This window comes from Artemia sp. Qi Xiang Cuo, chromosome 9, assembly GCF_049724085.1.
Source record: "Artemia sp. Qi Xiang Cuo chromosome 9, ASM4972408v1, whole genome shotgun sequence".
Classification (NCBI taxonomy): domain Eukaryota; kingdom Metazoa; phylum Arthropoda; class Branchiopoda; order Anostraca; family Artemiidae; genus Artemia; species Artemia sp. Qi Xiang Cuo.
In genome coordinates this window covers 21772374-21786230 of record NC_142802.1, presented here as the reverse complement: position 1 = coordinate 21786230, position 13857 = coordinate 21772374, and the positions used below count along the sequence as shown (strand labels likewise).

The window sequence follows — 13857 nt, the reverse complement described above, 5'->3', positions numbered from 1 at the left end:
ATTATTTCAATTCTCTAAAAAAATCAAGTAAGCTTAGTTTTCAGTATAGCGCTAGGTGCTCGGAATTTTAAAAATATTGTTTTGTTTATGTATGTTTTATAGACTTCGAAATTATTTTTTGTTCATTTTCAGTTTAAATTTTGCTTTTTACTTCCATCAGATATTTTTTTTTTATAATTGTTTTAATTTTAAAAAAAATTTTTTTTTTATTTTTAATTTATAATATAATATAACATTTATTCTGATTAAGGTTTAAGGATAAGAAGTTACTGACATACTGCTTGTGCACCCTCTTACCAACCTGCAGAGATATAGTGTGATTTGATTTAGTTAAACATACTCCAGACACACCTTGGAAGTTTCACATTAATACCTTTAGTAATTCCAAATACTGCGTAAACCCCTTTCTAACAACTATATTTTGTTAAACATTCCATTCAACATGCCCTAAAAGTTTCAACTTAATATATTGATCCACTCCTGAAGTATCAGAAATTTAACTTCCTGAAAAACCTGAATGTACGATGGGTCTATTGATTTGGCTCAACATCCCCATTAACAAGTTCTGAAATTTCCAACATAACTTCTTTCGGTTTTAAGTGCATATTGCAATTACATCTTTTTAAAATTTTTAATATAGAAAGCACCTTTTTATTTAAATTTATCCCCCTCAATAATCCTGAAAAAATAACGCTTAATGCCCTATTTTGTTCCAGAAACGTTAATTATAAGCCATTTTTAAAACCTTGATGTACTTTGACCCTGTTGATTTAGTTTATTAGTAATAGTAGCATTAGTAGTAGCCGTAACATTAATACAAACTATGGGAGTTTCAACTTAGCTTAATCTGTCCCTAAGAAATTATTTATATACTCTTTCACAACATATATGCATTCAGCAGTGATGCTCAACTATTTAAAAAGATGTATTTAAAATACGTATTTAATAATTTTCATTTAATTTAAAATTCGCATTTAACTACATTTTTTCTGTGTATTTGGAATATGTATTTAGATACATTTTCCAGTATTTGAAATACAAAATTCTTTCAATATACACATTTTATGCTAAGCATATTGTTCGAGGTTCTTTATTGTCTGTATTAGATGTCAATAATTGGCAAAGGTTTGATCCAAGTAATTTCAAAATTTCATGAATTTCAAAACCCCCAAATTCAAACAGGATGTAAAGTTTTGTTTTTGAGAATTTTATTCATGGGAATTTTTTTAAAGTAAAAAAAAAATATAAAATAAATGATAATGCCAATTGTTTCTTTTGAAAAAACACATAGCTCTGTGGGATATTTCTATCTAGCAGTTATTTTTTCTTCCATATGATAGAAGGCCTCAATGGTGGTTCTGGTCTCTCTTGCAGTAGGGACAAATCTTGATATTGCCGAAATCCCTCTCCTGTGTCCCAAAAATTTTCAAGCCAAATTTCAACAGTATCTTCCTTATCAAAATAGTTTTCATTTAATAAAAAAGAATTGAATACAAAATATCGCAAAAAACATTAAAATTAGTTAAATTTGTCTACTTACTTTTATTTTCAAGGAATCGATGTCGAATATAATTATGCAAAAAATTAAATTTCAGATTCAATTTGCTTATACTTACTGCCAACTGTGCTCTCTAATTTATTTTAATAAAAGTGAATTTTCAAAAATTACAAAATGATTACAACCATAAAATAATGCATTCGGAATTTTGTATGCATAAAATTTCTATACATGGGGCAAGTGCCACCTCCAACCCTCACCTAAAACCACCTCTGGAAGGTCTAGGTAGGGTGAGTGAGTCGATACTTGATCAGACTCCAATCTTATGATTCCCATGGATCTCTTGACAGAGTGGGACTGGTTTAAAGTATGTGTGCGAATTTATTCGTTCTGGGAAAAAAACACCCTTTTTTTACAGTATGTTATTCATTTATTTGAGCAGTAAAGTTGCACAGATACCCTGCAGTAGTGTTAGGATACATAAAAGTTACTTATTACTGTGCATCTTTGGTCCTATTGACATGACTATTTATTGTATTTTTATAAATATATTTATTGGTTCTAATTACACTTTCACCCTAATTCAATGGTCCTTGTCTTACACTTTTTACTCTCCAACCATAGCAGAAATAAAAATTATGAATAAAATTGAATTAGTTTTTCTGATTGGAATCTTTTCAAATGCAAGTAAGCTTACAATGCAGCAAGAATATCCGCTTTCAAGAAAATTTGGACGAAAAACCGGGAGAAAAGTTTCATACTTTCATCCTGTTCTTCCGTTTTCAGATTTTCAACATATAAATGGGATAAAAAACTGTAGTTTGGACAGATGTTCTGTAAAAAGTTCTAGAAAATAAGACAATCAGTGACAAATAAAAATGTCTCTTTTATCGAGTTTACTAAAGATCTTAAGCCGAACTGGCCAGCCATGAAAAAAAAAACCAACAACCGAGACTGTGGCCAGTGGAGAAAAAATAAAATACAAATGAAAAACAACTCGTATATTTCGCATTTATAAATAAAAAGGAGTATAAATAACTATATAAAGAAAAAGAAAAAGAAAAAAAAACAAAAAAAGAAAAAAAAAAAAAACCAATAAAACCACCACAAAAAAAAAAAAACACCAATTAATGTGGACAGTGGATATAAAATAAAAGAAAAATTAAAAAAAATCCGTATATTTCGCCTTTATAAAGAAAATGGCTTATTAATTAATAAATAAATAAGAATAACAAGATAAAAAGAAAAAAAAAACAAAACCAGTAAACACTAAAAAACCAATAAAACCACCACCAAAAAAAAAAAAAAAAAATTTAAACAAATTTCGCAACATTAGACACGGTGGGAACAGTTGCGATTATGGGTTTAGTTTCTCGTGAACACCCGAGCTCTCTTGGTTTTTTAGTTTTAACTTGTTTTGTTTTTTTTTCTTTTTATCTTGTTCTTTTTCGGTATATCGTGCTGAAGACGCCTTGTTTGTGATAAAGGCGAAATATACGCGTTATCTTTTATTTTTTCTCCACTGGCCACCGTATCGTCTGTTGTTTTTTTTTTTATCGAGTTTATGAAAATAAAAAAAGTGAATTTTCTAGCTAAGGCTCTAAAAATGGTTTTTACAGGTTTTAGCTAAGTAAAAAACATATTTAAAAAAAAGATAAAATATAAATCTGTTCAAATAATAATTTTAAATGGCAAGTCTTTCACATATATTAATTTTTCTATCGTTCCGTCTTAATTTTACACCAAAAAGATAGTCCGGAAGCACTGTTACCCTGCATTTGTGAAGTAAGGAAGGGTAACCTAAGCACGCTTGTAGGTAGGGTAGTTGGGCTTGTATTAGAACAAGCTGACTGTTTCAAATTTTCTGTTGATTGGATTGGGACTAATTTAAGAGGTTGTTAGCCTTGTTGGTTATCTTTTTCGACGTCTTTTTTTTATTTTTCTATAAGCATAAAAAATGAATAAGTTACATGGTAAAAAAGCAAAAGTATTGTTCAGAGTGATGGTTTCTGGATTTTGACCAACCTTTCGGTCTCTATATAGGGTCAGGCGAAAAGCAGGCCGTTCCGATTGAATGAGATGCTGGAAGTGTGTGCTGGAAAGGTGTTCAATAAACGCTATCGACACATAAACATTATCGTAAATGCTAATTTTGAAAAAAAAAAAATATGCTGCTTAACAGTGGTATAGAATCTCGGTTTTTTAGTATTGCTGTCTTGAACTATTGTTTTAAACCTTGGCAATCCCGTTCATTTGAAACTCGATATAATTCACTTTTTTTTTTAATCTTAGTTTTCCTCTGCAAATTCATCTGTTTTCATGTGTTTTTCTGGATAATGTGAGTGCTTGGTCATATTTTGTTTTTATAATTTCCTATTCTTAATAATTCTATTTCGATTTATAGGACGCTATAAAGCTTGGTTGGGTTGGAAAAAGGACAAGACAAGATATATTACCCATTATAATTCAGACTTGTGATGGAGAAGTGCTTATCTTCGATATATTGGAATGGAGGAGTGCACATAGTTGTTGGCATCAAGCGGTTTTATACTGAAGTGAACTATCAGTAGAAGAAGTAGAATTGCGTGATTTCTTCGTTTTCATTTCTTTGCAATTTATTTCTGCTATTGTTCAATTGCATCCCAATTCGCTTTGTTTTAATTTAAATTCTCAAGATCTTGTTTTTAATTCTTTGTCTTCAACATTTTGAAAAAAACATCACTGGTCTTCCTGGTTGAAAGGTTTTCTATTATAGTTTTGTGAATTGAGCTATACATCTGTTTTAAGTTTTTTACATTTTGTTTCGATAATGTTATATTTTTGCATTTCGTTTCATTTCCATTCTAATATTTTATTTATAATTCTTTGTTTTCAGCATCTTCAAAATGACATCATTCAATTTCCACTGCAAACAAGGACGAAGTGGTATTCCACAATAATAAAACTATTAGTTTTAATGTGGAAAAGGACTTTGCCAAATTATGGCGGCAAGTGACTGTTGACATATATGACAAGAAAATTGAATAATATTCGCAAAAACAAGGAACTAAAATAATGCAATATACAAAAAAGCAACAAGTTGCTAATATTTTAAAGAAGACACAAATAACACAGAAAAAAGAGCTTCCTGGTGGTTACTAAAGTAAAGTGACTTTTAGGGGTTAATGGTCACCCATACATGTACAATTTTTTGAATATTATATTTGAATTATCCCTCTAATAGTTGAATGGTAAAAAACAAAAGAAAAAATAGCAAAGACGGACCTAAAGCTATTTGAAAAAGACAAGATAAGCTTTATTAAACAGTGCGTCTTCAGTACTAATTAAAACCAAAAATAACAACAAATAAAACAACAGACCAAAAATAAGTGACTAAGAAAAGGTAAAAGCTATAAGGAAAAAACCCAGAAATTATTTAATATGTACAAAAACCAAATGTACTATATCTACTCCCATCAAATCTAGGTCACAATGTCTAAATTAAAATATAGTCAGTAGCATTATGCGCACAGAACCATTGTTTACAGTTTACAATACAGTTTCAATATTCCACATGTTTTTCGCCTTGATACCCTTAGCTTTAGCAGTAGTAGCACCAATATCAGAAGCAGTAAAAATAATAGTATACGTCTTGGCTTTAGTGACAGTAGTAGTAGCTGAGGCGGTAATAATAGTAATAGCAGTATAAATTAGCAATAGGATGCAAATTTTGTCTTTTGGTTAGTTTAACATCCCCCCCCCCCAACCTGTTCTACAAGTTTCAACTATAAACACCAATCATTTCCAAAGATATTGCTGATACACCATTTCGACAATTTGCATACAGACGGCGTGTTGTGATTCAGCTCACCTTCCCCCTAAAAATTTCACCTTCTTACCCTTAACCATAGTTGTATAAGTAGTCACATTATTAGTATTAATTGCATTAGCAATAGTACTAGTAGCTGAAGTTGTTCGTTTTAAATTTCAACTTCGCTGTTTACTTCCCTCGGAAAAACTTTTTTTTTAAATTAATCTATGCTCGTTTTTGATTAAAATTTAATTTAGAAACAGCACTGCAATGACCTTTTATATTTATACGGAATAATTTCTTTTTGCTTCATGTTTTAATGTTGGTCCTTAGTTTCAGTTGAAAACTTATTTTTTGTAGAATTTATAATGACCACCAATCTGGGGGAGATAATACACCAGAACCCTAATAAATGAGCATAGAACAGAAGCCGCAAAAGAATTGAGGTAAAAAATAGGTTTAAAGTGAAAAAAAAATCAAAACAGTGTCGTTTATTTTTATAAAAAAAAAAAGAAAAAAAAAAAAATATATCTTTGATTCTTTGTTTAAAAAAAAAATTAATTTATTAACACTTAAGAAAGTAGCTCCAGGCAAGTTGCTTCAACAAAAAAGGTTAACTGAGCGGACAGGTTTGTATATCGACATACATGCAGAAAATTTTGCTAGCTCAACAGAAATTATCCTTAAGACTTAGGGATTTATTTTACCTCTACCTTAATAAAAGTCACTCATTATTCAGAAATGAATTGGAAATTTCAGACAAAGATCATTCCTTGAGTAGGTAAGATAAATGGTATTACAAACTAATTTTGTTTTCACTTCAAAAATTTTGGGAAGAATTACCTGAATTCTCCTACAGAACTGTTTTCATTTGTCTTTCTTCCTCTTTGGATGCACAATCCAACGTATGGAGAGAATATTACGGTGGAAATGTGCAGTAAATAATTTGAATAAGTAATCCTTCTTTTAATATACAACATTGAGTGGTTCCAGAACCACATGCCTACACTTCTCCAGCGAATTCTAGTTAAAATAAACTAGAATAATGCGCCGTAATTTCATCAAAACACCAAGATATTTCTTCATACATCCTTTGGTTGTCAAGAAACCAAAACAGAACAAATTTTGTTTCCAAAGTACTTGCGTTAGAAAATAAAGCTTTGGATCCTTTCGAAACTGATTGTATGGATAAACCAATATTCCTTATTTCTTTGTTATCTGAATTGGAGTCCAGAAAGCTTTATAATAATTTAGAAGAACCACACCAAATTGGAGCACTCCCTTAACGAGCAGAAAGCCCCCTCCGTCCCTGAGCATAAATATTTGTGACAATCATTGTTTTAAAGATTTACCTCCTTAAGAGCAGACTAAAACCTGCATTAATATTTATTCGCAATGTTACCATCAAAAGGATATGCAAAGAAACTTTCAAAATAGGGTGGAGAACATTAAAAGAAGAATAAAACAGACTTTACAGGGATGTTAACTCAACCAGGCATACACATACATACTTACTTGAAAGAGGGGGGGGGGAGCCGTGGCCAAAGGAAAGAACAAGTTAAAACAAATAGCAAAAGAAAATTCATTTTAAAAATTAACAAAAATATTCCACAAATCAATGAATCAGAAGGATAGGCAAAAAAATTGGCAAAATATTTTACGAAGAATTAAATGGACTTTACAGAGGTGTTTACTCAATAGGCATACACATACTGGATTTTGTTATTTCTTTTTTTTGGGGGGGGGGGCGGGGGGAGTCATATACAAAGAAAACAAACAAGTTAAAACAATAAGCAAAAGAGAAATCACTGAAGAAATAAACAAAAATATTCCAAGAAAAAATTAATTAATGAACTGATAGAAATATAAAAGAAGAGCAACAAAAAAAGAAGTAGAGGCATAATAGGGTTCAGCAAGACCACAGAAATTAGTATTGTACAATATGAACTAGCAAGTTTTTTTCAGAATGTGTTGTTATATGAGTATTAAGATTTAATTTAGAAGAATATTCTATCTTGCATATGTCACACTTAAACGGTTTCTCAACAGTGTGTACTCTTTGGTGCGTAACCAAATTGCTTGACTGAGAAAAAGTTTTGTAACAGACCTCACATTTAAACGGTGCCTCCCCAGTGTGCACTCTTTTGTGCCTAATCAAATTGGTTGACTGAGAAAAAGATTTGTAACACACCTCACATTTAAACGGTTTCTCCCCAGTGTGCGCTCTTTGGTGCGTAATCAAATGGCTTGACCGAGAAAAAGTTTTCTCACAGACCTCACATTTAAACGGTTTCTCCCCAGTATGTACTGTTTGGTGCTGAATAAAACCGCTTGACCGAGAAAAATTTTTGTCACAGACCTCACATTTAAACGGTTTCTCCCCAGGGTGCACTCTTTGGTGCGTAATCAAATGGGTTGACTGAGAAAAAGTTTTCTCACAGACCTCACATTTAAACGGTTTATCCCCAGTGTGTACTGTTTGGTGCTGAATTAAACCGCTTGACTGATAAAAGCTCTTGTCACATACGTCACAAATATATTTCTTTCTCTTCGAACGTTTTTTTTTTAGTCTTTTCAATGTTTTGTGTTTTTTACTGCGCAATGAACTATTCAAATATATCTTATTATTGTCCAAGTTTTTTGCTTCAGAATCCAATTTGAATGAACTTAAACAAACATTTGCAGAATGACTCTGTGTAACAGCTAGTGATGTACAACCCTGTAGTTCTAACTCAGATGCGCTTGGTGAAAAATGACCATGTATAACTAAATGTTGACTCACATCACCAATGCATTCACACAAACAAATAGGACATCTTCTTGTCCATTTGGTGTTCTATCTTGTGAACAACAAAATTTCTATAATCCCTAAATACTGCAGGGCAGATGTCACATTCTATTGGTGAAAGTTCTTCACAGCTGGTGTCTATGTGAAGATTTAGCATAAAAAACGATTTTACTGCTTTTGCACAGGAGGCGCAACGCCAAATACCAGCTGTTAATTCTTCAATAGCCTTCTCTTTCAGCTTCTTTAGCTTCACAATTGGTTTTGGGCAAAAGAGTTTTGGTTGATCCACACCGTCAGAACTGCACACAGTAGAGTGAATTATCTCTATAGTAAAAAATTATTTTATTAAAATTAAATAAGATGAAAACGATTCAATAACTAGACATCATAGCAATTACAAATGAAACATAGCCATTTTATAACTGTTACCTGTTTGGGATCTACACTGCCTACCACTTTCGAATGAAACAAAAATGAAAGAACACAACTTGAAATTAGTTCCACTTCATAGAAGAATCAGAATTGAAATAATAATATAAAAATCTTTATCAGCTTCACAACCTTAAAGTCACACGGGACTAAAAAAATTTGATAGGTTTTAACGAATAATTTCCTTTTCTACACCTCTCCCCTAGTTGAAGTTATATTAAGCTTGTATCATAATTTTACTTTGAAAACTAATGCAACAGCAACATTCCATAAATTAAGAAGGCCACTGTACTATTGAACTCGTAGACAGCAGAAAATAATTATGTATGTCTAAAAATGGGGATCTACATGGACATGATTTCTGAACAAACTTTGGTGTAATTCAAATTGATATTCAGCTTTAGTTTTTAGCCTACAAACAAATTTTGCAGACTGAAATATTTTATGTTTATTTTTTCATGTTAATGATTTTGACTTATTTAGAAATTCATTTAAAGGAACAATTTTTTGAGCATTGCTATCAGAATGATGATGGATATCTAGAAGACCTTTGAAAGAAACACAATTGCTCACAAGCAAGTTCTAAGCACAATCTAGTAGCACACAAAAATGGCTTTATGAAATATGCATATTCTCTTTAGCGATTGGTAAGTCCTTTGGTCAGTTTGCTAAAAATATCTTTCTAGAACTGTAAATTTTTGACACTCAACTTATTTCAAATCACGATTACACCAGGAGCCTAACATGGTTTGGCTTGGTTTATTACACGATCGAATGCGATCGAAAAACTTAGTCTATAGAATTGGTGGCTCAGTTTTGTCACAGACCTTCCATGACTTATATTTTGATTGAATATAAGCTGTCGTTAACCTGCGGCAATTCTCACTCTAGAAAATTTTACTTAATTAGAATACAATTTATTCATCTCCTGGATTAATGAAATTCGATTAACAAACGTATAAGTTTGAATGGGCGCTTCTTGGAGAGTCTTCTTTTTTTTGAATTAGCAAAATCTAATTAAAATAAAACTACAGGTTTGAATTTAAGTGCATCAAGGTGGAGTTTACTTATGCCCATATTAATAAAGGTCATTTAACAGATAATTAACCCTGAATTGGGGTTCATTAATATGAAGACCCGAAGGAATATTTACAAAGACTATCATCTGGATTTTAAATTGGTAAGCACAATTTTTCATTGGTTCACACAATATTTTATGTTGCCAAAAAATATTTTTCTGCAACAAGAACAGAGGTATCAACCAGTAGCCCTTATAATCGGGCTTCTTCCAAATTATTTGAAAAAAACTACGTTTTCTAAAGAGTTAAAGAGGCTGAGTTACAAGGTCGAACCTTAAAACGTACAGGGATTATGAGGCACAGTTAGGGGTCTACCACCCCCCAACCCCCCCTCGTTCGCATCCATCAAATAAAAAAAAAAATTTCTTTAAACTGAAAGTAAGGAGCGACATTAAAACTTAAAAAGAACAGAAATTATTCCGTATATGAAAGAGGCTGTGCCCTCCTCAACGCCTCGCTCTTTACGCTAAAGTTTGACTTTCTCACAACTCTTTTTTTAAACAATAAAAACTTTAGCGTAAAGAGCGAGGCGTTGAGGAGGGCACAGCCTCTTTCATATACGGAATAATTTCTGTTCTTTTTAAGTTTTAATGTCGCTCCTTACTTTCAGTTTAAAGAAATTTTTTTTTATATTTAAAGGCTGCGAAAGCGGGGGGTTTGGGGGTGGTAGCCCCCCAACTGTGCCTCCTAATCCCTGTACGTTTTAAGGTTCGACCTTGTAACTCAGCCTCTTTAACTCTTTAGAAAACGTAGTTTTTTTCAAATAATTTCTGCACGTTTTTGTACAGTTTATTACTTATTATTGCTTGACTAACTGTTAGCTGATCGTGTCAGGAGTTAAAGTTGGGGGGCTTCCGCCCCCCAAACCCCCCGCTCTTGAACATTCTTGTGTTAAGGCTTTTAATTCCTGAATACTCAAATCACGTCGTACAGGGTGCCTCCTAATCCCTGTACGTTTTAAGGTTCGAACTTGTGACTCAGCCTCTTTAACAGCCCCCCAACTGTGCCTCCTAATCCCTGTACGTTTTAAGGGTCGACCTTGTAACTCAGCCTCTTTAACTCTTTAGAAAACGTAATTTTTTTCAAATAATTTAAAAAAGAAACTGAGTTTCTTTTCAAAGTATATAAAAAAGTTGCTCTGATGGTGAATCGAACCCGAGTTTTCCGCCTGAAAGTCTGAAGTCTTAGCCGCTGGACTATACAAACACAATAGTAATTGTTGTTTAGCAAATAGAAGGTATTTTCGACGCAAGCAAATTCCCAAAAATCTTGATATGTGGTTTTTGGAAAACAGGGAAGGAGTGATCAGATTGAGCTGAAATTTCGACGATAAGCTCCCAGGCCCCAGGAAAGCTTATCCTCTAAATTTCAGCCCGATCAGACAACGTTAAAGGGGGGTTGTGGAGGGAAAAATTAACATGGGCTAATATAGGAAAACGAGGTTTTTCGTAAATGTAAATTCGGGGGATAATTTTTTCGGTCTGAAAATATCAAAAGGCCCTAACAGGTCGAATTCTGCTTCGAATGAGTCCTCATTCAACCGGATCCGTTGCCAACTGTGGCCTGTAGGCGTGGCTAAGAAAAAAAAAAGAGATGAATTTTAAGTGGCTATATTTGGTTTTTTGAAAACAGGGAAGGAGTGATCGGATTGAGCTGAAATTTTGAGGATAAGTTCCCGAGCCCTAGGAAACCTTAACCTAAAAAATTCAGCCCAATCGGACAACGATAAAGGGGGGCTGTGGTGTGAGGTTCCAAACTTCCGGCCCAGTTTACCCCATGAAGATAAAGTCGGAGGAGGATGAAATTTTGCAAGTTTCTTAGTTTGAGCTTGGGCTACAAAATGCAATTACCGCCGTCTCTCTGCGACCTCTAGGACCTGAAATCGCTTAACATTGTGGTGGGTCGCCTCTTTATAGAGGCACAAGTGTGCCTCCTTGATGAATGGTAGGTAATTGACGATCCTTATCAATAACGAAAGCAGAAGAACCTAAATATTGATAGTTGTAAGAAGTGTCCTTCTAATTTTAGAATTAATATCAAGTTGCTATGAATTTGGTAGAATCCGGCTTCAGCCAATGTTCTTTCAGAGTATATTTCCGATGAACTAATTTTGCAACCCTTTCCCTTTTTAACAAAGTTTCCTTATTTAGCAATACAAACTCTTTCTTATAAGGATTGTATTTAGATACGTTTATTTGACAGAACATATTGTTTTACATAGCCTGACACTGACCATAGAAGTCAGTTGGGGTTATGGCTTTGCTTAAGCTTCTCATATGCATGTAGAATATAAGTAATGATCCCGCTGATGTACCTTCAAGAGAGTCAGCTGATATACCCTCTGGAACTGTTGTGGGTACGAGCTGCTCTGAAGTTTTATCTGTCAAATGACGCTCATACACAGGTTCAGGTAGAGGGGGTTGAATTGTTTTCTTCGTAACTGAAGGTAATTCAGGTTCAAGCACCTCACCCTCTCCTAAAGAAATCTTTCTTTTAGATCCTTTTCTGGAATGACCTAAAAGTGAAGAAAAATGTTAGAAAAAATCCAAGACTTGGCCTGCCAAGTCAACAAGTGCATAAAAAATACATGTGTACACAATTGAAGTTGAACACAGTTGAAAGTTCTGAAAATCAGGTCTTTGAGGATGACACCCCTCCCAGCCCTCAGGAAAAGGATTGTAAGTTGTGCCCTGAGGACGTATAAGGTTTATATTGAAAGCGTTGTCGTATAAACTACAAACGGGCTCATTTGATTGGAAATTGAAAGGGCTAGTGCCTTTTTTAATAGTTGAAAGTCATTGGAGAGCAACTAACACCCCTCTCACGCCCACCATTTCCCCAAATACATCCAATCAAAATTTTGAGATAGCCATTTTGTTTAACATAGTTGAAAGTTCTAGAAATTAGATCTTTGAGGATGACAACTTCCTCACAGCCCAGAGGGAAAGGGTTGTAATTTATGCCCTTGGTGCTTGTAAGGTATATATAGAAAGCGTTGTCGTAGAATTTCAAAAAGGGCTCATTCGATTGGAAATTGAATACTCGAAAGTGATTGGAAGGCTTGACATTTTTATAGTAAAGATTTATGTAGGTACCACGTATTATTTTTTTTATTTTTTTTTTGTTTAGACCAGAGCACTTCGTATCGAAGGAGTTGCCTTAGGAGCTTCGAAAAGAACTCATTCGATTGAAAATAGAAAGAGCTAATGCCCTTTTTAAAAGTCGAATGTGATTGGAGGGCAACCCTTATGCCTCCCCAAGACCAGAACATAATTTGCACTTTACTGAAAAAAATGCAAATGAATGTGCATTGTCAGTTTAATATACATAAACTGATATTTAGCAATCAAAATGTTAATATTATTTGATTTATTAAAGTTATAAAAAAAAAAACATTTATATTTTTTCAGTAAAGTGCAAATTATGTTCTGGCCTTGAGAAGGCATAGGGGTTTTGAGCACTACTCATGTTAATTTCTGCTCGTTTTGAGTTTGACTCGGTTATTTATTGCAATTTCTACTCGCTTTACAACAAGTCTGACGTAAATAATAGAAATAGCATAAATATGCAATAATAGCATCTACTTATAGATATAAGTAGATATCAATCGTCAAAAATATTAATACCTGGTGTGTTCAAAAAGCTCATTTCAGGATCTGTTTCTCCCCCACTAGGCGTCGAATATCCTGGGGGAGTGTCCCCACCAATCAGCTTAATAGGAGAAAAGTTTTGCATGCTTTGCAAACCTGGAACGATAAGAGGCGGTTTTGAAATTTTCTTAGCAATAAGTGAATCATTCAGTTTAACAAAGAAGAATTAAGGCCTTATTAATATTTACACTGCTAAAGGAGCTAGTATCTATACATGAAAAGGACGTTTTATTCCAATTTAATTAAATACGTTCGTTTAAAAAATAAAAAAGAAGTTAAGAGCTACCAAGGTGAGCAGAATTGAGATTAAATAAAAGTTCAAACTTAAAATAATGAGCACCAAAAGGAACAGTAACGACAATGAATAATCCAGTCTAACTTTCTAAAACAAAATTACCAAAAACAAGAGTAAAGTACAGGCCTGCTCTTAGGTGATACAGTATGAACGTGGCTAATAGTTTACTAGGAACCGACGTTATATTGATAACTCACCAATTGCCACACATTAAGACATCTCCCTTTTTTTATAGCAGGAATGTAAAATTATAATAACAAATTTGTCTCTTTTTTCTTCTCTGTTATTATTTTGAGACTGAAAGGTAAACAATTAAAAAGAAATATTC

General features: G+C 33.1%; 1 pseudogene across 1 annotated transcript; it reads right to left on the bottom strand.

Annotated features, from left to right (window-relative positions):
- Positions 1-7215: 7215 nt before the first annotated feature.
- LOC148948448 (uncharacterized) lies at positions 7216-13324 on the bottom strand (annotated as a pseudogene). Its single transcript, XR_016142248.1, has 2 exons — positions 13211-13324; positions 7216-8400 (listed from the first exon to the last, which is right to left on the bottom strand). The product of XR_016142248.1 is annotated as an uncharacterized LOC148948448 (transcript).
- Between the last annotated feature and the right edge of the window lie 533 nt (positions 13325-13857).